The sequence below is a fragment of the Culex pipiens genome, chromosome 2, assembly GCF_016801865.2.
Source record: "Culex pipiens pallens isolate TS chromosome 2, TS_CPP_V2, whole genome shotgun sequence".
Classification (NCBI taxonomy): domain Eukaryota; kingdom Metazoa; phylum Arthropoda; class Insecta; order Diptera; family Culicidae; genus Culex; species Culex pipiens.
In genome coordinates, this window is record NC_068938.1 from 221,491,931 (window position 1) to 221,513,129 (window position 21,199).

The following is a 21,199-nucleotide window of genomic DNA, read 5'->3' on the forward strand; positions in this document are numbered from 1 at the left end:
TTCGTCACGGAAAAGCGCTCTTTTGTCTGCCGCTGGGTGGAGGGGGCCGTCCAATGAAAATCCGATGCATCGAGTGTGACGGAACTCGTGGGGTCCCTTCTTCATCACCGCCGGCAGAGATCAAGTCATCCCTTTCTGTCGCGCACTACCTCTGCTGTCTCTGACGAGGGGGGAGATAATTACTCTCATTTCGTCTCCCCCACCGTGTTCGTGTGAGTGTGTATGTTTTTCATTTGCAGCTTTTCATCTCTCTTTTCCGCAAATTAAAACAACTGCCGAGCGCTATAGTGCTGAGAGTGAGCCGAGAGCGGCCCGAGCTCTCCAACAACAGCGAAATTATGTTTTATGTGCCGGCTTGGGACCACGTGGCCAAGGTTCAGCCGGCCGGCAGCAGTAGGCTATGTACACGCTGACTCGACTGTGAATGACATCGCAGCAATCCTTTTCACCAACACTGGCGCAGCACTCATTAAGGCTTCTTCGGTTTGCAGGAGAATCGACGATCCAAGCATGCCTGGACCTTGGCCAAGGCTATCTTGATTGCACGTGACGCCTTTCATTAACAAAAATTCTCTCTCCGTCGTCGTAGTAGCCCTCGTCGTCATTCGGACTTTTTTTTGGGAGGAAAACTCGTTAATGAATGAAACAAAAAGAAAGCAAAAAAGAACAAGCGGTTGGGTTGGGTCGTCCAGCGGGAGAGCATAACCAACAAGTGGACACGGAAGTGTGAAACATTAAAATGCCCGGCCCGACCCGTGTAAACATTAGCGCGTAATTAATTATGTTGTTCGCGTCAGTTTTTTTTTCTTTTCTCGGTCGTTCTTTCTCTCTGTTGTTTTATTGCTTTTGCTGACGTTATCAGCAATTGCTGTCACTCACGGTTAATTTAGGTCCCGCAGGTAGGGTTGTCTGGGATTTGGAGTGGGTTAAAAATTGATGTTTATGAGTTCAAGTCTTATGCTATTTTGAGAAGAAGTATTTGAAATCAAATCCAACAATGTTTGATCAGTTGTAACTTTGCTAACTCTTCGATTAAGACACAATTTAAGCATCTTTGTATTTCACCTCGTAACAAAATATTCAATTTAACAAAAATTCAACTAAATTTACAAAATTAAACTTAAATTTTGAGGTTTCAAATCTCAAACTTTCTCCGCCGAATCAAACTTGCCAATCCAACAGTATCGTTTAACAGGACCTGTAATCCAGTATCTTCCAAGCACAGTTCCGCAGCATGCCATCAACAGTAACCCCATCGCAATCCAGATTTCCGGTGAAATCTTCCGCTTCTCACTATAACCCGCCGGAATTTCGTGACTTTCCATACAATCCACGGTCTGCATCTGACCAAAGGTCAGGTTCAAGCAGGGACATTCCAGTTCCGATCTCGTTTTCCATCGCTTTTCCGAATTTCGAAAGAACTCTCGCGTCCCCGGTGGCACCTCATGGGACAGGTCTTCAATGAGCAGAGTTTCGGTATCGATTACGGTGAATCGAAGCTCGTCCCTACGGTGATGGTGGCACTTTTTCTCGATGGTCGGGTATGCCGTGCCGTCCTGGAGGCAACCGGTTGATGAAATGTTGGCAATGTCAGAGTAGAACAACATTTGTGAATTTTCATTGTCGCAATTGATGTTTACGAAGAAGATCGACTGTTCGTTCGACTTTTCCAAGATAACATCCATATCGACGCAGCCGTGACCAACTGGATCGTAGAAAACGTCGAAAATGTGACCTCTTCGCTTGGAGATGTACCTGTTCCGGGTTATCAGAGGTCTCATTTTTCGTCCGTTGAAATTTGATGAGCAAAGTTGAAATATTTGCGGCTGGATTTGATCCATATTGATGAAACACTCCGTCAGCTGGCATATTTGACTTGATGTCGTTATACACGTTAGTAATATTATCGAAAATGATAACAGTACCATTTCAATGCATTGTACTCTCTTTGAAGCAGAAAGTTTCACTGAACACTGTCAATGTATCGTCTTTTTGTACATTCCCGTAAATTGATTTCAATTCCCAAGAGTTAAATTGACGAACCATGTTTACGAAAATTCCAACGAACTCATCACATATTGATACAGTTTTTCATAATCCAAAGTTGATTCAATCGTTTATGCTTATTCCCTGTAATTATTCTTAAAACCATAAAAATTTTGACAAACTCTGGAGTTTTTTTTGAAGAAATTTTCATTTATTGGTTTGTGGATGTTTTTGAATACTCTTGACTCAAGGTGGTTTCAAAAACATAAAAAAATATTAACTCCGGAACTGTTTCTACACCAACTTTGCATTTCCACAAACAACTTTACTTACCGTCAGCTGGGGCGAATCGGGACACATGGGGCGAATTGGGACAGCAGTTTTGACCATGCATGAGCACAATATTTTGATTTTTCTGGTTGGTTTCGGTTAGAACAGACTCAGATCAACAAGATGTGTACATCCATTTCCAAATTAAAAACTCTTAAATGCTATAAACACTGCTGTCCCTATTCAGACTGTAGTCCCGATTCGCCCCAAATGACGGTAGTTTGCAACGGAAGGAATCACCAAGATTGTAGGTTGGCAATTTTAACATCGGGAACAGTTTAGTATGTCTTGGCAACATCTCATTGACTGTTCACGAAATCGTGAATTGTGTTCGTGAATTCAAGAACCACGAAGGAATATATAAACATTTATGCGCTATCATGAACACAATTTGGGTAATTCTCTACCAACTCACTCGAAATCGGGAAAAGTTGCCCCGACCCCTCTTCGATTTGCGTGAAACTTTGTCCTAAGGAGTAACTTTTGTCCCTGATCACGAATCTGAGGTTCGTTTTTTTGATATCTCGTGACGAAGGGGCGGTACGACCCCTTCCATTTTTGAACATGCGAAAAAAGAGCTGTTTTCAATAACTTGCAGGCTGAAACGATGATGAGATAGAAATTTTGTGTCAAAGAGACTTATTTGTAAAATTAGACGCTCGATTTGATGGCGTACTCAGAATTCCGAAAAAACGTATTTTTCATCGAAAAAAACACTAAAAAGTTTTAAAAATTCTCCCATATTCCGTTACTTGACTGTAAAAAATTTTGGAACATGTCATTTTATGGGAAATTTGTTGTACTTTTTGAATCTACATTGACCCAGAAGGATCATTTTTTCATTTAGAACAAAATTTTTCATTTTAAAATTTCGTATTTTTTCTAACTTTGCAGGGTAATTTTTTAGAGTATAAAAATGTCCTACAAAGTTGTAGAGCAGACAACAACAAAAATTTTGATATATAGACATAAGGGGTTTGCTTATAAACATCACGAGTTATCGCGATCTTACGAAAAAAAGTTTTGAAAAAGTTGGTCGTCATCGATCGTGGCCGTTCATGGTCACCCGCGACAGACACGGACGACGAAACTAAGAGAAACGCAAAATGTAACTTTTTCAAAACTTTTTTTCGTAAGATCGCGATAACTCGTGATGTTTGTAAGCAAACCCCTTATGTGTATATATCAAAATTTTTGTAATTGTCTGCTCTACAACTTTGTAGAACATTGTTACACTCTACTAGTGTTTTTTTCGATGAAAAATACGTTTTTTCGGAATTCTGAGTACGCCATTAAATCGGGCGTCTAATTTTACAAATAAGTCTCTTTGACACAAAATTTCTATCTCATCACCGTTTCAGCCTGCAAATTATTGAAAAACACCTATTTTTTCGCATGTTCAAAAATGGAAGGGGTCGTACCGCCCCTCCGTCACGAGATATCAAAAAACCGGACCTCGGATTCGTGATCAGGGACAAAAGTTACCCCTTAGGACAAAGTTTCACGCAAATCGAAGAGGGGTCGGGGCAACTGCTGTGTGAGTTGGTGGAGAATTACCCATTTACAATTACGGAAATTATTTTTTCGCTGTGTACTTGGCCCAGGTCAAGTAAATATAGGTCGAACGTTATTTACCGTGTAGAACACTCCAATGTCCGCCAATGTCCCAGGGCATTTAACCACTTGGTGAAGTGGCACGCGCAGACTAAAATGATTATCTACTGTGAAATTGTGAAAAATCCCTTGGGAATGAACCTGATCAAAATATAACTCCAATTTATTGTTACTGCAGTTTAGTTCGTAGACAACGCTTAGTTTGATACGATGTATAAACTATTATCCTTTATTATATTAGTATTTTGTACGATCTCAAGAGCATATTTATCTGACTCAATCTGTCAGCTGACCGATTGTCGATCGGAACAGTTTTTTCCTCAATGCTTCAAAAATTTCAGTGCTAGATTAATGTTACCAATGAAACAAAGAAAGCATATGATAACAAAGCGTGGGACTCACTTGTTTGATTTATTCTACGATTCAAACAAACTAGCCTGCACTTTTTTAATGGTAGATTTAGTAGTCACTGGTGAACAATTGGAAGTACAGCTATTGGTAAATTGTAAAAATCTTACTGAGCTAGTAACGTTTAACTATGTTGAGAAGAGTTTTTAGAGCAAAACATGTTTCGAGAAAAATTTGGGCATTCCACTTGTCGCCCAAAAGTGTAATTACTTCTACAGGGAGCAGCTTCGGATCACTATAATAACGAACGATACAGTGTTGATTGAGGATTTGTCGAGTGAAGTATCGCCGGGAACACGAATGTTCTTCAGGACAAGTAGTAGCAAGTCAATCTTTACCGGGCCAAGGTGCTCTTGTAAAAATCTGTACTATGGCCAGATTCGTTATATTGATTGTGTTGAAATGTATCAAAGGCTAGTTTATGGTGGTGGGAATACTTTAGTATCGTTTAAAATATCTATGGTGGCTTGGGTAACTTTCAGTGTATTCTTTGCAGTGGGTTCAATTGCCATTTTCGGGTGGTTTTGGATATCCAAGCAAATAAAACGAAAAACGCAGGTTGTGAATTCAACGTGCACCATATAATCTTAATATAAATGATACAGTTATTATCATTTCTTTTTCTTTTTCTGCAAAAGAATTTCAATTGGTTACTGAAGATGTCATGTTTTTACCTGTTTAATTGTTTGCTTACAATTTAGACAAGAAAAGTGCTAACATGTTTACTTATAAGATTATGTACACTAAAAAGTTCTGGAAATCTGTTGAAATCTTGGAAGGTTCATTTCCTGAATAAAAAGTGATGTCATTTTGATAAAAAAAAAATCAATAAATTCTATTTTGCTTAGTTTTTATACCTAAATAACATGTTTTTTGGCATTAATTTGATAATATCAAATCTCAAAATCCCACCTTCCATCACTTTCTTATCCACATTCCAACGCCACACGGTCCCTCCAACAATTAAATCGTTCGAATTCCACGGCTACTTTGATGACCCACGGCGTTGCTCCGATCAACACGAGGGGACAATTTCATCCTCTTTCCTCCGTCGCGCATTAACGGTTGGTCATTTCTAACAACAAACTTGCCGAGAATCCGTCCAAATAAAGTGACCGCACACCATCGGGACAATCACGTAAATTGCTGGACTGTTTTCGTTTTTGTTTTTGTTTAGGTTGACTGTGACAGAGTGACAACTCTGATGGGAAATTTTTGATGATTTCTGTATTTTTATTTTTAGTTTTTTGGGCCAAACAAAATTAATCTGTCATTTTATGGATTTAGACGAGAAAATCAGAAATAACATCGTTTGACTTAAAAAATATTTCAAACGCTGTTTGCTCATTTTCTTCGAAATGTAATTGAAGTTATCACCCTGGTCCAGGAAACGAGGACAAAAATCCAGCGCAGAAATCAGGGCGTGGAAGCATAGATTTACTGCGACGCGTCGCGACGCCACTTGGCTCAACTGGTGGTGGTGGTAGCCTCAAACGTGGACGATGATGACGGTCCAATGAATTTTAATTGATCTTGATTGAATTACGCTCAATGACCACATCAATGGTTATTTAGGGCTCGATCTGGGCCGAGGTTTTGGACATGGGAAGGGGGACGGGCTCTGATTTCAGCCGAGTGACTCGAATTGATGACATGATGGTTGCTCATTCGTGCACGACGCACATTAGAATTGAGCATGCTGAAGTTAAGTGATGAATTGATGTTTTCAAAAGGCCGGATGCGGGTGCGGGAAAATTATCGTTTGTTGCATTCGACGGTGACACTGCTGCTAGCATGAATGACATACAGTCAGCAAACAAAGTGTTGAACTCGGGATTTATTTATGACCAGCCAGCCAAGTTTTGCCAAAGCCCAGCAATTATCGCTAATGACGATTCCGCCGTCGATCATCCGACACACACAATTTGGCTGCCGCGCCGCCGAACCACGGCTCCACGGCAGTTTTGGAGGGCAAATTGTTGCCAGTCACGCTAATTTACCTTCCCCGGGACGACCTGAAAACGTGGACGTTTTACTCGATTCCTGTGCGAAGCACAGCGACTTGGAACGGGAAGTGGACTCGATTTTAGTGCTCGGAAATTGTTGCTCTATTAGAACCTACCTGTAATTTAAAAAATCAAAAAAAAAAAGTTGCTACAATTATAAAGAAATTTTCCGTCCTCAGCAGGCGTTGAGTTGAAGAATGAATAATGGGAACCCATCAAAGCAAACCTCGTCACCGGAGTCTCGACGATTCGGTCGCGGAGGCCGATCGAAGACTGGCCGGAAAACAAGGTAGCCATGCCGATGAAGAACCCTCAGAAAAATCAGGAGAGCGAGAGAGATCATGAAGATGCTGCCAACGGAAAAGAGATGAAAAGCGCATACGCGAAAGAAGAGGGAGAGAGCCGAAACTTTCCGGTTTATGTAACGCAAACTGATGCACTTTTGGAAGCTCCACCGGGCTCCATCGATTGGCACGCAGACCGATGCAAATTTGCAAAAAAAAGAGCTTCTTCTGTATGGGTGGGATCTCCCCCTACTACAATGACGAGAGAAAGAGAGCGAGAGAGAGAGAGAGCGTGGCGTGTGGGTGGACGAGCGGAGACAAGCTTGCTGCGATGGCCGGTGGCTTGCGTGACGTTATTAAAACTGGGTGCATTGATTTTAATGGCTTCTTTTTTATTTATTTAGGGTACGTTATCCATTAGTGGACCCCTTTCCTATAGTGGACCCTCTGAAGGGTTTTTGATGAAAAATTCAATAAAATCACAATTTCAAGCGTGTTGTTGTCTACAAATCATTTATTTGGCATGTTCAGCATCATTTAAAACAATGTTGACTGACATTGAATTGTCCTTTTCACCAAAATAAGTGTTTTGAGTTCGACATCTGAAATCAGCCATGGCCACTAGCACTTTCACAACAAAACTGCATTGATATTTTATGATTGAATTAACTATCCAATCATTTTTTGACTGCTTATTTAACTTCAGCAAGTCGAAATAATCTAAGTTTAAGGAACTTTACTAAAATAAAGCGAAGAACTGCTCATTTTCGAGCAAAAAGTAGGGGGGTCCAAAATAGGACAACGAAATCCAAACTTTTCCAAAAGTGGACCCCTGTTAATTTAACCTTCAAAAATGAAGAAAACTGTGTATTCAAGCAAAAGTTTCTCTAAAACATACAATAAATGCTTGTTGTTATCAACCTAAACGCATATTTTTTCAATTATGAATATAAATATAGCTGTTTTCATGTTAAAAGTACCAAAAATGCTGAAGCCGTAAGAATTTTTAATTTATCAAAACTGTAGTTAATTGTACATAACTGAAGCATCATAATTGCAGTTTGAAATGATATTTTATAATAATAAATCAATAACAAAACATTTTTTTAAATAAACATGCGTGGTTTTATTAGCAACTGTAAACAAATCTATTATTAAGTTTCGGTCAACCATTTATGTAATTAATATGGAAAAAATGCATCAAGATTCCTTTTTTTAAATATTTTTATGTTTATAGTGGTTTTTGAAACGTTTTCTCTGATCTTTTTCGGAAATAAATGTGTTTAAATGTCTGTTAGGTTTTTTTGTTGTTTAAAGCCAAATTTGTTAACAAAACGTATTTGTTTATAATGAAAAGTGAGCAAAATCCATCTTTTATTCATCATATCTATCATTAGACCTACACCATGCATCAAAACATCAAAAATCGGTTAAATTTGGTATCAAAATAACAGTTTGCCTATAGTGGACCCGGGTCCACAATCGGATTATGGACCCGGGTCCACTATAGGAAAAGGGGGTCCATTACAAGGCAAAAAAACTTTTTTTTCAAATGGCTATTTTTCTGCTCAAAAACAAATTACTGATGAAACAAATAGTCAAAATTGTTCAAAAGACTTCAGATTTCATTGTTTTGTACAAAGGGTTATGAAAAAGTGCTTAAAATAATAAAAATTTGTGAAAAATGTGCTTCGGCTCTACTAGGGGGTCCACTAATGGTTAAAATACCCTACCGTGTCTGGGCAGCGGCGAAACCACCCCGGAATTATTTATGGCGGCTGTTGCTGGGGCTCTTTTTTTCCGTCCTGCTTCCTCGAACGGGGTGGGATGAGCGTGGAGTGGGAAATTTATGTTGATAAATAATTTGATTGAGTTTTAAACTATTATTTCTCTCATCATCTACTGAGTAACACTAACTTTTTAAATACATTATCAACATCTAGCAAAATATTGTCATTAATTTTCAATTTGAAAGCTTTGTCAAACTTTTAAGAACAAGCTTCTCTCTTTAACGTCCTAATCAACACATTCAATTCTCCAATACAATATTTTACTGAACGTAACAAATGTTTTTGATCAATTTTATCCAAAACATAAAATTTGGAGATAAAATTCACGCTTTTGCCAACCCCTTTGTACGCCATCTGGGTTCACAGCATAAATACGGCCATCTTGAAAAGCTTTTCAGGGTATGTTGGAAATGTTTCCCCTTGATGAAATATTTCAAAATGTGATGGAAAGATTAGCATAAAAGCGTGGCCCACTGCGATGCAATTCAAACGAGCAGCATAAAAAATAACTTTTTGTGAGTATTTATTTGATAAGATTTCAAGAAAAAGTTTTACCATAGACTAGCACTCATGAAACTTATGTGTCTTGAACAAATTATATGCTTAGCTTTGGTCAATACAGAAAACCACACATACTTGTCTTAAAAATAAAATACTCTACAACCATGCATTTTTAAACGCGGTTTAACCAAAATTGTTTTTCATAGAACGTCAATTGATAAACATTTAAACACATTAAATTTGCTCGATTCGGTAATGAGAAACAAGCAAATTGTAAAACAATAACTAAAGCAAATACATTTGAAAAATCTCTTTGGATTTTATTTTTTGTTATTTTTAATTTGAATGTAGTTTTATGCGACCAAAGAAGTCAATACACATTATTACTTTTTCCATACAAGTTTTCAAAAAAAATTGGAAGCTGTGGATACAAAAAAGAGGCTATTAAAATATTTAAAAATCGGTATCTTAAGAAGAATTTTCTGATCGCGTAGTTGTAGGTATTTCTTAGGACTCAAAAGAAATGTTTTATTTTGAAAAAATCACCCTAAAATCAAATGTTTTTTTTTTATTTTTAATAAAGTTCTAAAATTTGAAAAAGAACAAAAATGTTAATTTTCAACCATATCAAAAGTTGGTGGAAATTTGAAAATTTGAAAAATATTTTTATTTGAAAATTAAAAAATAGTTAGAAAATTTCACGATACTTAAATATTATGACATTGGTATTTTCAATTCAAAATTTAAAGCTTTATTGGTGCAAGCCGATCTTTGAAACAATTTTAAATGAAAATTTGTAATCTCGCATAGAAAAAATGTTTTACAGTCCAGGCTCGATTATCCGAAGGCCTTGGCAAAATTTCACTTCGAATAATCGAATCACGGAAAAAACATGTTTTTGCGTTGTCTTATTTTTGATTGTTGTGCTTTAGTATGACCACTTAACTGCTCTAAAGTTATTTAGAATTTTTAAATCCAAGATAGCAGCCAAAGTGGTGGTGATGAAATATAAAAAAAATGCATTTTCCAATTTAATAGGCAATCAACCATTAAAATTTGACTAAAATAGGTCTGCAGAACTCGAATTTGTTGTAAAGTAAGAAAATAATAAAAATGCGATTTTTTTTTGTTCATAATTCGATTTTTCGAAGTCCCATACAAACCTTCAGATAATCGAAACTTCGGATAATCGAGGCTTTGGATAATCGAGTCAGGACTGTACTTGAACACGCTGCACGATATCGAAATGTAAAGTAGTTTACGATTGCAAATTTTAGTATACATTAAAACAGTCAAAATATTTTTTTCGATTTTTTTTTCTACAAATTGGAAACTGTGTTAAATATGTTTTGACCAATACCTCAAAATTTGGCAATGTTGACAAATTTATTCTTTCAGAGGTTTTAAAGCCAAAAGTGAAAATTAATATTCTTAAAGAAACTTTTATTATTACTATCTGAATATCAAATTCAATTATAAAAATAACATAAAAATATTTATAGAAATAAACAAATCGAAAGGAATAAAATTATCAAAAGATAAATTTTTGAACAATATTCTCAAAATTTGAATTGTAATTTATAAAATTATATTATTTTTTACGCGATGCGTATCGTTTCGTGCGTTTTTCAAACCTTGTTGTTTTTTATGAGACATTCTTGCAAACATGGGCAATATAGTACAATTAAGTTTTTGTACAGAATACCACATAATAAAAAAACTAGTTTAAAATTTAAATCAAGTTCGATCATTAAACACAGAACACATTTTGTTCTTCTTCAATAATTGTCATAATATTATTATTGAACATATTATTGTCAATTTGATTCTCAAAAATATTCCTCAATTCACCATTTTTAAAGGAGATGTCAGTAAATGCTTCAGTTTCATCATGGCATGATAGATTTGGGCTGACTGAACACGCTTCAATTGAAAAAAAATGATTTTTTGTGAATTTCCTGCCAATAAATAAAAATGTAAATTTGGGTTTAAATCCTAAGAAACCACTAAAATTCAATTTTGGAGCATGTTCAGGGAGTCCAAATCTGTCATACCTTGACGAAACTGAAGCGTTTACTGACGTTGACTTCGAAAAAGTCGAGTTGTGTTATTGTTAACAATTTTGATATTAATCTATGAGAAAGATTGTTTTTGTAAAACACATATTACAACATATCTTAACTTCCAATTAAGATCACTAAAACGCCTCAATTAGCAGTCATGATTCGCTCAATATAAATGCGTACTAAATGGTCTACGCTTTATGCATGGTTTGTCCCTTGAGGATCATAAATCTCTCTCGGTAGATCGCCTCAGATCTTAAACAAACGTTCTTTTAGTCCCACCAAAATCTTTCCTCTTAGCTACGAAAACATTTATTTAAAACGTGCGCAGAATGCAGATTCTATTCCCCCTCGGGGTGAAAATTCCAACCAACATTTCGCGTGACATAATTGCGCAAAATTAAGCGTGTCCCTCACTCCCTGGTTGTTTGCGCAGCTTTGGCGCGAAACTTGCCAAAAACAACACGAGCAACATGGTTGATGACAACAACCGGGATTTGTGCCCATGCTCAACTTAAATCACTTTAATGGCCGTTACAGTGATTAAATTAGTGTAACGACCTAAAGATGCAAAACAAAAGCCGTGTGTGTAAAGAGTTATGAGCTAATCGCAGCAAGCGTCGTCGTCAAATTAGTTGGGATTGCGCGCGAGGTCGCGTTATAAAAACACAATTTGTTCAAAAATAAATGACTAAATGATTCTCAAACGTTTGACGCCGGTGGGGGGGGACGCCAAACCCACAAAACGAGAAACCGATACCGCGTTTGTCGAGTTGTAAAAAAGTTGAAACATGTGCTATAAATACGGCGGGAAAGCCATTACCGACAGCACGCGGAAAAACTTGTCGAAGAAGTTGCTTTTCTATTGACGCCATCGTGCCAACCGAAATATTGCTGAATGAAATACCTAATTTCCCATAAACAACATGTCTGGTCTAGATCGCAGCAGGCGTGCTGAATGACGTTAATCATAATAAATACTTGGCGTGGTCGAAGCAACGGATGATTTCTGACCGCCTACTGCACGATCGCGTGCTTGACAGATTGCTCCCCATGCTACAATGTTGTTTTAGAATTTTATTCAGTGACGCGCGTGACCTTAACCCGAAATTTCCTGAAAACCTTGGCAGCAGCTTTCCGCGAATTTCCCACTAGACCCATTTCTAGGTCAAAGTCAGCAAGTGACTCTGCTGTCTCCGCTCCGTCAACTATCTGTCTGGCACGTTTTGTTCGTTCCGCGAGCTGTAACTCATCTGGATCGAGAGAGCAGCAGCAGCAGACGTAAACGTGACAGGTGAGCGAAGAAGCGCACCGTTGGCCTCAGCTTGGATGGGTTGATCGCACGACCGGAAAATCTCTTCGCACTTTTCCCCGTGGGGTGCCAAAAATCAGCGTGATTCATTGACCTGTGAGTGCATCATCGCCGCACGGTTCGGTGCAGCTAGTTGGTAAGTGTAGTAGGCTGGGTGTAGTTTTTCTAGTAGGTCGGAACCGCACGTGGGAAGATCGATCAACGGCGGCGGTCAGCTGTGCGCTGTGATGACTGATGTTGTGTTGGCGTCTGGGTGGAAAACATGCTGGGTTGCTGAGATCAGCTACTTGGTAGGATGATGGATTCTTGGATGTATTTATTTTTAACTAGGTTGGATTATTTCCTGGTTCAATATTAAGCCAACAACTAAAATTTAAGAGATGTGTCATATTATCAACTGATATAAAATCAAGCTAATCCATTAACGAACTTGAATACCTTTGGGTGTTTCATTAGATCTTCAAAATTATTAGATCTTCAAAAAGGGGAACGCAAACTAAATTTCTAGCTTTTATTGTTGCATTTTTAATCAGCACTTTAAGGGTTCAAACATATAATTCATATTGGGACGCCAGATCTGAAAAATAATAAAAACTTAAACATTTTTTTCAAGGTTTCTTTGATATTTAAGAAGTTTTTAATACATAATAACATAATTATAATAATGTGTGAGCATTTCTTAATAACCCTTGTTTCAAAATTTTGACATCAGTATTAGGATTTGAAATATAGTTTATAGAAGTGATTGTTATTTTTAAATACATTATTTTTCTAAGATTTTGTCCCAAAACATTATAAGACAAAAACTAACTATTTGTTTAACATAAAAAATCATTGATAAAATTGTTTTCAAAATATCGAAGAATAGATGAAATCTTATTTTCGCAGAAAAAAAACCCTTTTGCAGTACTGTACAACGGAATTTTACAAAAAATCTTAATTGATTTGATCGTTCCCAGATCTCCCAAATATAATTTTAATCGCAAGAAAATACATTTCAAATTGTTTTCGGTTGATTAACTTTTAAGTTTTTTTTTTTTTTTTTGAAAAAAAATGTTTGCCCCATGATTTTTTGAACCAAAATTGAAGGGGAAAGGGGGTGACTTAAACTTTGAAACATATTTGCAACAGCCTTCATTGTTTGTTCAATTTTTAAAACTGTTTTATGTTTCAGTAATATTCGGTCTTGATTTTGTTTTTTTATTATTTTATAGAACTTCATTCAGGCCTTTGCATACTTTTTCGAGGAAGGGCGTAAAAAAATAAAAAAAAAGTGTAACAATTTTGAAAACAGACCAAGAAATACAAATTTTAATCGAAAATTTGTTTGAAATGCATTTCATACTAGTCCAGATGTTTTGCAATCACTAGTTTTTGAAATATCTATGATTGACGAAAATGTTTTTTTCTTCGCCTAAATTAATTTTGTTGTGTTGTATTACTATTAAATCAAGTTCAAACATACTAATAAATATGGTTTCCACCGCAGGACAATGCACATCAAAGTGTTTTCAATTGATTAGAATTCCAATTCCATAAAAAGAAAAAAAAAAATGGAACTATAATTTTTGCCCCCAGAGTTTATGACACGATTTGAATTTTGAACATGAATTTTAAAACTATATTTGAAATGACTTTCAAAATTCAATTGCTTTTTCCATGATGTTTAAAAATTGAGAAAAAATCAATGTTTTTCGAGTGAGTCTTTTTTATGTGCAAGAGTTTGCAAGAAACAAAACAATTCTGTAAGTTTTCAGTTAATGATTTTTTTTGTAAACCTTTGTCACTTCTGCCCTTTTCTACGAGGAGAGACTTCCCAAGGAAAAGCCTAAATCGGTTGGGAAATTTACACGCTGACTAATGAATTGTTTTTATAAAGATTTTTGCAAATTTATCTGACATTTCTTTATGACGGATTCCATCGATTATTGTCTTTATTTTCTTTCCACTTGTTAACGTTTATATTACTTTAGATTAATAATTTAATTGATAATAATTTATTGCGATCAATGCAGATTCAGAAAACTTCAATATCACATTTACTTATTTATTACAATAGCATCACTAAAATTTGTTTTTTTCAAGTAAAATTAGCTTTAAAGAACTTTGGCACCAATTCTTTCAAGATGAACACATCAGAACGAATTCTTCCACTTTTAACACACAATGACTTCAGAAATGTCACAAAAAAAATCTCTCTGGCTACGACTCCTCGTTTTCCGCGTTGATAAATGGCAGAACTTGTCGACTGTCGCCTCTGGCTGATCCTCTGCCGGCCGGGATCGGTTGTTGGTGCCACATATCGGCTTAGCTCGTGATTATATCTCTTCTCACTTGGTATCTGGCCCAGGGCCATCTGCCACGCGCAATCTACGGTGACATGCCGGCGCGACAATTGTATTTTTTTGTCTTCACTTGCGTGTGTGATTTGGTTTTTCTTACGAGACGATCATACCCTCTTACCGCATTTTCTAGTGCCGATAGAAAAGGGTGTATACAAAAAATTGGATCTTTTGAATTAAAAATAAATGTATTGAGATAGCGTGGTGGGGCCGATAGCGGCACGAGATAGAATCGCGCCGACTTGTCCCACTAGTGATGAGCACAAAACCCGAGAGTCTAGTGTGAAAATTGGGTGGGGGGGGGGGTCTCAAGTGGGGGGAGGGGGCACCCCAAGAAGGGCGCCGAAGCACGCATCTCTACACTATATACTAGAGGCTATTGCAGCAATAAGCGAGCGCTCTATACATTTCCTCGTCAAACGAGCCGGCCACGACCCGAAGACCGATGATTTCCCACTTTTGGCCAAAAAAGAAAAACCCACGACCAAAGTCTCGGAGACGACGCGATCACATCAGCTCAAGTGGCCGAAGAGACAAGATCGGTCCCGGCAGCATTAAACTTGGTGGATGTGATCATAGCAGGCGGAAAAATTCCAAACAAATTTCCTTGCCTCATCTCCAGAAACGATCGAGTCGACTCAAGTTGGAAGAATTTTCCAGCTAGATAAGTGGAGGGGACATGAAGAAGAAGAAGGGGGGTGGGGGCGAAATGGTCTCAATGAGATTTACGATCGACGATGGCACATAAAGATGTTTACATCATCACCACCACCACCACCAGTGTCAGACGCAGCATCCTTTAGAACCACAATCTCGCAAAGATAAATACAAACAGAGTGTCGAGAAATGCAGCTGCGGTCCATGACGATGACGGATGAGCCTGGCCAGACAAAAGTCGTCGGGAGGAAAAACGGTTAAACGAGTTGCTGTGAGCGAAAAGTCGCGGAAAAACTTCAACGGGGTCGTTAAACAAAATTTCTCAACAATGACAAATATTGATGTTGCATCGTTAGCTTTTCTAAATTGAATCTTCGAAATTTGAGCTCATTTTTTGTTTGTTTTGTTTGTTTTGTTTGTTTTGTTTGTTTTGTTTGTTTTGTTTGTTTTGTTTGTTTTGTTTGTTTTGTTTGTTTTGTTTGTTTTGTTTGTTTTGTTTGTTTTGTTTGTTTTGTTTGTTTTGTTTGTTTTGTTTGTTTTGTTTGTTTTGTTTGTTTTGTTTGTTTTGTTTGTTTTGTTTGTTTTGTTTGTTTTGTTTGTTTTGTTTGTTTTGTTTGTTTTGTTTGTTTTGTTTGTTTTGTTTGTTTTGTTTGTTTTGTTTGTTTTGTTTGTTTTGTTTGTTTTGTTTGTTTTGTTTGTTTTGTTTGTTTTGTTTGTTTTGTTTGTTTTGTTTGTTTTGTTTGTTTTGTTTGTTTTGTTTGTTTTGTTTGTTTTGTTTGTTTTGTTTGTTTTGTTTGTTTTGTTTGTTTTGTTTCAAGAACAATTTTCGAATGCTTGGTATTTATGCTTTTATTTGGAGTAGTCTTTCGTGAATGATAATACATATTCAATTTTCTTCCGACACATTCGACATCAACACACTAAGCAGTGATATTTTCCGCAGATTCTCGATAAGTGCATTCTGCTTAGCTTCAATTTTCTGTAAACTTTGCTCAATCTGATTCAGTTGACTTTGCTGCTGCTGCCAATTCAATCCTATATCAACTTTATCTTCTTGTGTTTCGTCAGCAATTTGGTTATCGTCGATGTGTTCTAAGGCGAACTGATAAAAAGATTCTGTCAAATCGTCATTTTTATGACACAGTTGTGTGATATTTGCTTCCAGCTTTTTAAATTTGTTTTCATTTTCATTGAACTTATTTTTGAACATTTGAACAGTAGCGCTGATCGTAGAATTGAATTTTCGGATTTCTTCAACAATCTGATGGTTTGTAGTTTGATATGATTTTTTAATATCGTTAAGTTCGTATGCTAATTTGTTTCGGAGTTCATCATGTTTTCTCCACATTTTATAGCTAAATATTTCAAGTTTTGCATCGATTTCACCTATATCAAGGCATTTTGATTCGTCCTCTTTGTAGATTTTCACATTTCTCACCAAAAGTTCTTCAATCAAGAAATCCCTCCAAACACAGTAAAGAGGATTACCGTGAATTCGAACATCCCGTAGAACGGGGAATGCACTTAGTACTGACACTGCCATTGGAATTCGATTTCTGTGCAGGTGGAGATGTCGCACTGATGTTGCATTCCAATTTTCGAAGCTGAGGTTTGTCAGTTGATTTTCATGCAAATAAAATAGCTCTAAGCTTGGAAGGTTGATTGTAGCTTGAGGTGAGTGAGATAGCTTTTTAATTTTGTTTGAATTCAAGTGTAGTGATCTTAGCTTCAGCAATCCACTAAACTCGTCTAAATTGATGAACTCAATCTGATTATCTGATAGATCTAGCTGAGTTAATTGCTTTAATGAAGTGATACTTTGTGGAAGTTTAGCAAGCGAAGTTTTCCACACAATCAACGATTTCAGTTTGAATTCTTGAGCTGAATTTATAATGATATTGATTGTTTGACAACTATCGAGCTGTAGATGTTCCAATTGAGGCACGATTTCAACAGTCGGTACTTTTCCTCTGTCAATTTTTAAGTCATTCAACGCTGGTAATTTTCATTGCTCCGGCAGAAGTCTCAGCGGTTAGTCGTGTTTTTTCGCGGTGTGTTTGGCGCGTTTTTCACGGCGATTCCGAGGCGTGTGCGAGCGGACAAGCCCGTTCCGGTGGTCAGAGAGGCCACAATCTGGTCGTCGTGGACACGGCGGCGGTGCAGCAGCGGAAGAGGAACGAGTTCCTGCATCCGAGCAGCAGCAGCAGGAGGAGTGAGCAGCAGCGGCCGCGGAGGCAGCTGAGGCGAGAGACGGTCGTTGGTCGGTGGAATCGGCCCCGGAGAGTCGACTGCGGTCGGCGGACCAGTTTTCGGCCAGGCCAGGTCGGAGACAACCCCGTTGTTTACGTGGCTGGCAGCAGGCAGCACAACAACAACAAAAAGCGCGCGCAAACGAGCTTCCCGCGCATCCCGCTGCGGGCGGCAGCCAGTGCGGCCAGTTCGGCGGTGAGTGCGAAAGGCGAGTTTTTTGTTTGCTTTTAGTTTTTTTTTTTTTTTTTTTTTTTTTTCTCATTGGTTTTTTTTTTCCTGTTAGATTTTTTTTTTCTCATTTCTTCTGCGTTATTTTAGTCTTATTTTTGGTTTTGATTAGTTTTCTTCCGTTTTTTTCCTCAATCATGGATCCGACCGAGTCGGAACACGAGGAATCTGATTTCGATTCAACCATTGATGGTGACGAGGACGTGGAAATGGAGGACTCTGTCTCGGGAGTTCCTTCAAACACCACCAACAGGGACCACTTCCTGAAGGATAAGGATGCTGACGGTAAAGGGGGATCCACGGACGGGTCTAAGAGGACGAAGCGAAAGCGTCCTAAATCAGATCCGAATCCGGTTCCCCCTCAACCACCGATTCCTCCCTTGACTCCAAACCCAATTCCTTCTCCCAATCCAGATCCAATTCCTCCTAAAACACCGGTGCCGAATCCGGATCCAAATCCCCCCCCGATCCTGAATCCTCATTCCCAAAAACCGATTCCTCGTCCTCGTCAGTATCAAGAGGGATCGCAAACGGAATGGGTGGTCTTCTTCCGGCCCAAACAGAAGCCGTTAAACTTTGTACAGATCACCAAGGATTTGCAGAAGCACTATCCTGGGGTGGTCGAATGTACCAAGCTGAACAAGAGCAAGCTCCGCGTGATCGTGAACTCCGCGGTGCAAGCGAATCAGATCGTAACTGATCTGCGGTTCAGCATTGAGTACCGTGTTTGGATTCCGGCCCACAAAGTCGAGATCGACGGCGTGGTGACCGATGACAGTCTGTCGCTTGTCGACCTCTCAAGGGCGGTGGGACGCTTCAAGAACCCTAAACTTCCAGCTGTGGAGGTACTCGAGTGCCGGCAACTGGGCAACGTCACCACCGAGGGTGGCCAGAAGAAGTTCATTCCTTCTGCCTCGTTCCGGGTGACTTTTGCAGGGTCAGCTCTGCCGGACTACATTGAGCTGTACAAGCTTCGGCTTCCAGTTCGATTGTACGTTCCGCGAGTGATGTGCTGCGAAAACTGCCAGCAGTTGGGACACACCAAGACCTACTGCAGCAACAAGAGCAAGTGCTCAAAGTGCGCCGGCCCCCACAAGGACGTGGATTGCCAAAAGCAGGCTGAAAAATGCCTGCTTTGTGGCGGGGAACCGCACAAAACTCGACAGTGCCCAAAGTACAAGGAGCGCGAGGACAAGATGAAGCGATCCTTGAGGGAACGCTCCAAGAAGTCCTTCGCGGAAATCCTTAGTCAGGTGACCCACCCCAATCGCTTCGCTCCTTTGGCGGACGAAGATTCGGGGGACGAAGATTCCGATGTGGAGGTCCTCTTCCAGAGAGACGAGGAAAGTGACTCTTCCGGGCCAAACCCGAAGCGCAACAAGGCTTCCAAGTCCAAAAAAGCCGCTGGCGGCAAGAGTAAGGAAAATGACTCGTTGAACTTCGAGGAGGATTTTCCTTTCGGTCCGTCGGGTAAGCCCGCTCCGAAGCCGGCACCGAAGCCCGTTCCCAAGCCGCTGAAGCCCGTTCCCAAGCTGCCAAAGATCCCCCTGAAACCGGTTCCTCAACCGAATCCGATCACCGATGCCTTCAAAGGAGTCCTTCCTTTTTCCACAATCGTGGAATGGCTGTGCTCTTTTGTGAGTGAACCGACGCGTTTAATCATAAAGCGGTTTGAGCCTCTCGCTAGACACATCGGGAAACAGCTTGCTAGCACGATGCCCCTCTTGTCGTTCATTTCCTTTGATGGGTAATACACCAAAAACGAAAAACGGCATCTCCTTTCTACAATGGAATTGTAGAAGTTTAACCCCCAAGTTAAACGATTTTCAACAATTCGCATTCGAACGGGACTGTGATGTCTTTGCGCTGAGCGAAACGTTTCTTATCGGAGATGAGACGCCAGCTTTCCGGGGGTACAACATCATCACAGAGAGCAGGGCAGGACCAAATAGAGGTGGAGGCGTACTGATTGGGGTCAGGAAATGCCACACTTTTAGAAAGGTCACGCTCCCGAAGCTAGGAGGAATCGAAGCAGTCGCAGTACAGGCCAGGATCAGAGGACTGGACATTTGCATTGTGTCCGTCTACGTTCCCCCACAGGTGTCATTAACTCGACAAAAGTTGTGGGGTATGCTTGAGCTGTTGCAGGCACCGCGACTGGTTCTGGGTGACTTTAATCTTCACAGCACCGAGTGGGGAAGTCACAAGACAGACCCTCAAGCATATCTGATTCATGAACTGTGCGACGACTTCCAGATGACCCTCCTAAACAGGGACAAGCAAGTTACGCGGATTGCAACACCACCAACGCCAACTACGTCCGGTACGAAGGCGAGTGCCATCGACTTGTCGCTCTGTTCCAACAGTTTGGCAGTTCTCTGTGACTGGAACGTGCTCCAAGATCCTCGTGGCAGTGATCATTTGCCGATCGCTATTCTGGTTAGCCATGGCCCACAGCAATCGACAACGGTGGAGATGCCTTACGATCTGACGCGAAATATCGACTGGAAACAGTACGCGGAGGCAGTCTCCATTGGAGTTGAGTTGCGAGCAGGGTTGGCACCGCTTGAAGAATATGCTTTTTTGGCTAACTTGATCTATGACAGTGCTATACAAGCTCAGACGAAACCCGTCCCGGGACCATACATCCGAACGCGCCCGCCACTTCCCTGGTGGGACAAGGAGTGTACGGATCTCTCGGCGGCCAGGTCAGAAGCTTATGTGGACTTCTGCAAGTGTGGAATCCGAGCGAACTTCCAAAAGTACAGAGCTCTTGATCGCAGGTACAGTAATACTCTGAAGCGGAAGAAGCGAATGTACTGGCGGGAGTTCGTTGAAGGACTACCAGCAGATACGTCCATGAGCACTCTGTGGCGCGTTGCGAGGGCCATGCGTAGAGGTTCCGTTCCGAACGAGAGTGTGGAAAAATCGGACAAGTGGATATTGGATTTCGCCAAGAAGGTGTGCCCGGACTCGGTGCCGACACAACCATCATTCGACGTTGTTGATGGGAGCGATTCTAATCCTCCCTTCTCGATGGTAGAGCTCTCCATAGCACTATTGACGGGCAACAACACTGCTCCTGGTCCGGACAAGATCAAGTTCAGCTTGCTGAAGAATCTTCCGGACGTCGCCAAGCAGCGTCTGTTGAAACTGTTCAACACGTTGGTGGAGCAGAACGTAATTCCACACGAATGGCGACAGGTCCGGGTGGTTGCCATTCAAAAGCCCGGTAAGCCGGCGTCCGACCACAACTCGTATCGTCCAATCAGCTTGCTGTCGTGTCTACGCAAGTTGCTGGAGAAGATGATCCTCGACCGCCTCGAACCATGGATGGAACGAGAGCACTTGCTGTCAGACACGCAGTATGGCTTCCGGAGAGGCAAGGGAACAAGCGACTGTCTAGCCTTGCTGGCCACAGGGATCGA

At 39.8% G+C, this 21,199-nt stretch overlaps 1 long non-coding RNA gene across 1 annotated transcript; it reads right to left on the reverse strand.

Moving 5' to 3' along the window:
• Positions 1 to 12,391: 12,391 nt before the first annotated feature.
• LOC128092919 (uncharacterized) lies at positions 12,392 to 15,631 on the reverse strand. The gene is made up of 3 exons (XR_008212095.1): positions 14,758 to 15,631; positions 12,733 to 12,871; positions 12,392 to 12,660 (listed from the first exon to the last, which is right to left on the reverse strand). It is a non-coding gene; the product is annotated as an uncharacterized LOC128092919 (long non-coding RNA).
• Positions 15,632 to 21,199: the final 5,568 nt, after the last annotated feature.